Consider the following 5,011-nt stretch of genomic DNA (forward strand, 5'->3'; position numbering starts at 1 on the left):
GATGGTAGAATTCGGTTGCAGTTACAGCCTGCTGCCACTAGATGGGGGTCGAGAGCTGCACGTTCTGAGCTCTCCACCTTCCGGCAAGATGGTGGTTCCCGGCGTGGTTTGCCGGGGGGGAGGAGCTGTTTTTCTCCGCATCGATCTGGATTCGGATCAGTTCTGTTCTCTGGTCCCGGGGCCCTGGGTTTATGGGGTCCCTTCCCACAGAAGCTTTCCCTCGTCAGCGGGTTTCCACTGTACTGACAGTGGGAGTCCTGGACGATCCCCAGTTGTGCGGCCCCTCCCCCGCTCCTTCCTGCACCCCTGGCAGCGATCCCAGTCTCTAGGGGAGGGAGCGAAGTTCTCTCCTACCCGGTTCCAGCTCCTCCGAGGCCTCATGCAGGGTCTCCGTCCTCCGTCTTTTTGGTACCGTAGGTCTCCGACGTCCTGGCATTAGGTTTAGTAGCAGAAATTCAGTTTTTTTCCAGTCCTTTGTTGTAGTTTGGAGGGGAGAGAGTCCCAGGTCAGCTCACCCTGCCATTTTGCTCTGCCCACTCACTCTGAATATGTTTATTAGCTCCAACAGTTTTTTGTGAAATCATTAGGTTTTTCTACGTGTAAGATCATGTCATTTGCATACTAAGATGACTTTACTTCCTCCTTTCCAACTTGGGTGCCGTTTATTTATTTTTCTTGCCAATTGCTCTGGTTTGAACTTCCAGAACTATATTGAATAGAAGTGGTGAAAGCTGACACTGTTGCCTTGTTCCTGATCTTAAAGGAAAAGCATTTGGTTTTTCACCATTGAGTATGATGTTAGCTGTGGGTTTTTCATATATGGCTTTTATCATGTTGAGGAATTTCCCTGCTATTCCTAGTTTATTGGGTGTTTTTACCTTGTTTTGTTAAATGCTTTTTCTGCATCAATTGAGATGATTGTGTGATTTTATTTCTTCCTTCTGTTAATGTGATTTACTACATTCATTAATTTAACACGTCAAACCATCCTTGCATTCCAGGAGTAAATTCCACTTGTTATGGGGTGGTCCTTTTTATCTGCTGCTGAGTTTGATTCCCTAGTATTTTGTTGGGTATTTGCATCTATATTCATAAAAGATTTTTGTCTGTATCTTTTCTTTTAGTGCCTTTGTGTAGTTTTGCTATCCGGGTAATGCTGGCCTCATAAAATGAGTCATTTAGGAGTATTGCCTCTTCATCAGTTTGTTGGAGGAGTTTGCAAATAATTGGGATTGATTCTTCTTTAAGTGTTTGGTAGGATTCAGCAGTGAAGCCATCTGATTCTGGATTTTCTTTGTTGTGGGGTTTTCCATTACTAATTCAATCTCCTTACCACTTATAGGTTATCTTCATTTGGGGTGCTATAACTGAATATCATAGACTGGGTGGCTCAGACAACAAACACTTATTTCTCATGGCTATGGAGGCTGAGCTGATTAAGCTGCTGCCTGTCTGATGTCTGGGGAGACCACTGTTCCTGGTTTTCAGATGCCCATCTTCTTGTATCCTCACAAGGGGGAGAGCAGAGAGAGGAAGCAAGCTCTCTCATGTCTCTTCTTATAAGGACACTAATTATCTAATTACCTAGTTACCTCCCAAAGGCCCCATCTCCTAATACCATCATGTCAGGGGTAGGATTTCAACATATGAATTTTTGGGGGACACGAACATCTAGTCTATAGCGTAAGTCTATTCAGATTTTCTCTTATTATGTGCAAGTGTTTTATTTTAATTACTCCTATTTGAAAGTCCTTGTTTTTGCAGGACTTCGAGGCCTTTTTTTTATCAACTCTTTCCATTCCTTAAAGGTTCCCACAAGTTTCATCAAATTCACGTTGTCCTCAGGACTGTTTCAGAGTGAGTCCAGGTATGTCAGCAGATTCATTGTCACTCCACCTCACCAGCAGTTTCTATCTTTCTGCGATATGTTGAAGCCACTAGCACAGTGCAACTTGCATAAATGGATAGGCCGAAGGTTCAGAGGGTGATGGTTAACTTCTTCCAAGTGGCTGGAGCCTTGCATTAGGCATGTAGGCCCCTGACAATGTTGCAGTCCAAGTATGTGTTCAATCTCATAGGTTAAAATCCTACAGGATTGAAGCAGCAAAATACTAGTCATTGCAGGAATATAATATTTATCAAAAATTGAATAGTCAATTGAAGATGTTTTCTGGAGCACCTTCACTTTGTCTGCATATCATGAGCTATAAAAATTACTGCCATCTGTGGCAAAGCTGATATTTGCACACCATCTGTCAACGAGGCCTGTCCGGAGGAAGAATCCCAGGAGCCTCTTGAGTAAAGATCAGTCATTGTTATCCCCACAACACAGAATGCATCTTCATGTTTCTTCCTTTTTGAAAACGTCAAGATGTGCCCTGCATGAATTTGTAGGTTTTGTGTGTTGTCGTTGACTCTAAAGGAACACTTCATTGCCAAACCACGATGTGGTTCTAGGAGTTTTAGTGTCAAGCCATAGAAAAATGCTGCATAATTAACCTGGTGCCATTCAATATATTCTTCACTGGTAATTCTAGTGTTCCCTAGAGATCCAGTATATACTGATGGACCGTTTCCCTGGGGGTTGTCTTTCTGTAAGTATCATTGAAAAACTATTTAAAGTCTTCAGAGCCTTGTGCTAGGAGGTGACACAATCTGATTGCAAATGCAAGGTCATGAGTCCAAAGAGATCATTGTCTGGTTGGACAGATTCATTCATGAAATGCTGTTCCCCAGCCTACAAGTTCTCATGCAGTTACACAAGCGCTGGGTTTTTTGATAGGAAGATCTTTACAGAGGAACAGTCAATTGAAGATTTTACCTTCAAGGACAGGAATGTGTAGGCCTGACCATAGAATTGTGTGGGGTCCCTTCACCCCCCACAGGGCTCGATGATGCCCACTAGCCTCGCATGGTGGCCTCTGCAAACCTCCATTTCTTCTTGAGTAAGTTTTGGTAGAACATGTTTCTAGGAATTTGTTCAGTTCCTCTAGCTTAGATTATCTAATTTCTTGGTGTACAACTGTTAATAGTATTATTTCATAATCCTTTTCATCTCTATAAAATTGGTAGGAATGTCTGTACGTTTGTTTCTGATTTGACTCTTCTTTTATTCTCAATCTAGAGAAAGGCTTATCGATTTTGTTGAATCTTTCAAAGAACCAACATTGAATTTTGTTGATTTTCTCTTTCTCTCTTTTCTATCTCTGCTCTATTATTATTTCCTTTTGCTAGCTTTGAATTTAGTTCTTTTTTTCGATTCCTTAAGACGTAGAATTAGATTACTGATTTGAGATATTCCTTCTTTTCTCAACATACACATTTACAGCTGTAAATTTCCCTGTGAGCGCTGCTTTCACTGCAGCCGCAAGTTTTGCTCTGCTGTGTTTTTCTTTTCATTAGTTTCAAGGTCTTTTCTAATTTTCCTTATTTCTTCTTTGACCCATTGGTTGGTTAAGAGTGTTTTTTAATTTCCACGTATTTGTAAATTTTCCAGTTTTCTTTCCGTTTTCATTCCCATGTTTTATTCTACTGTGATTGGAAAAGATGCTATGTATAATTTCAGTCTATTTAAATTTTCTGAGACTTGTTTTGTGGCCTAACACACGGCCTATGCTGGAGAATGGTCGATATGTATTTGAGAAGAATGTATTTTCTCCTGTTCCGAGTGTTCTCTATGTCTGTTAGGTCTAATCAGTTTATAGCATTGCTCGGTTACCTCTTCCCTATCTGTCTGCTGTCTGCCTCTTATATACGTTATTGAAAGGGGAGTATGGAAGTCTCCAGCCGTTATCATGGAACTGTCTATTTCTCCTTTCAATTCTGTCAATTTTTGCTTCATATATTTTGGGGCTCCTTAGGTATGAATATGTTTATAATTGTTATATCTTCTTTCTGTATTGAAAGCTTTATCAATAGGAAATGTCTTTCTTTGTCTCTTCTAATCTTTCTTCATTTAAAGTCTATTTCTGATAATAATATAGCCACTTCAGCTCTCTTTTGCTTGCTATTTGCATGGAATATCTTTTTCCACCCTTTTACTTTCAACCTTTTTTTTTCTTTACATCTAAAGTTAGTGTGTTGTAGACAGCATATAGATGGGTTCTGGGTTTTTTAAAATCCAATCTGCTAATCTTTCTCTTTTAATAGAAGAGTTTAATCTACTTACATTTAATGTGATTACTGATAAAGATTTACTTCTGTCATTTAGCTCTTTGTTTTTTGTGTGTCTTCTGTGTTTTTTGTTCCTCAGTTCCTCCATTACTGCCCTCTTTTTGTAGTCATTTGTTTTTTGTAGTGTACTATTTTGATTCCCTTCTTTCTTTTTCTGTATATTTTTTAAGTTATTTTCTTAGGCATTATCTTGGGAATTACAATTAACATCCTAAACTTATTACAATATGCTTTGAATAATGTCAACTTAGTTCTAATAGTATACAAACCCTCTGCTCTATCTCTACTGATTTCCTTTAGTTCTTTTTCTTTTTTTGAGGAAGATTAGCCCTGAGCTAACTACTGCCAATCCTCCTCTTTTTGCTGAGGAAGACTGGCCCTGAACTAACATCCATGCCCATCTTCCTCTACTTTATACATGGGACGACTACCACAGCATGGCTTTTGCCAAGCAGTGCCATGTCCGCACCCGGGATCTGAACCAGCGAACCCCGGGCCACTGAGAAGCGGAACGTGTGCACTTAACTGCTGCACCACTGTGTCAGCCCCTCCTTCAGTTCTTTGTCCATGGTTTCCTTTAGCCCCTTAAGCATATTTAAGATCATTTATGTAATGTCTTTGACTAATAATTCCAATATCTGGGCTTCCCCAGGGATGGTTTCCATCAAACTCTTTATTTCCTGTGAATGGTCCATACTTTTCTATTTCTTTGTATGTTTTGTAATTTTTTGTTGAGAAGTGGACATTTTGAGCATCATGTTTTGGTAACTGGAAACCTAATTCTCCCACTCATCAGGGATTGCTGCATTTTGTTTGTTGGTGGCTGGATCCATCCTTT

The 5,011-nt window shown here is 40.0% G+C and overlaps 1 pseudogene; it reads right to left on the minus strand.

Annotated features, from left to right (window-relative positions):
- Nucleotides 1-1,635: 1,635 nt before the first annotated feature.
- LOC103541985 (archaemetzincin-2 pseudogene) lies at nucleotides 1,636-2,827 on the minus strand (annotated as a pseudogene).
- Between the last annotated feature and the right edge of the window lie 2,184 nt (nucleotides 2,828-5,011).

The sequence above is a fragment of the Equus przewalskii genome, chromosome 17, assembly GCF_037783145.1.
Source record: "Equus przewalskii isolate Varuska chromosome 17, EquPr2, whole genome shotgun sequence".
Lineage (NCBI taxonomy): Eukaryota > Metazoa > Chordata > Mammalia > Perissodactyla > Equidae > Equus > Equus przewalskii.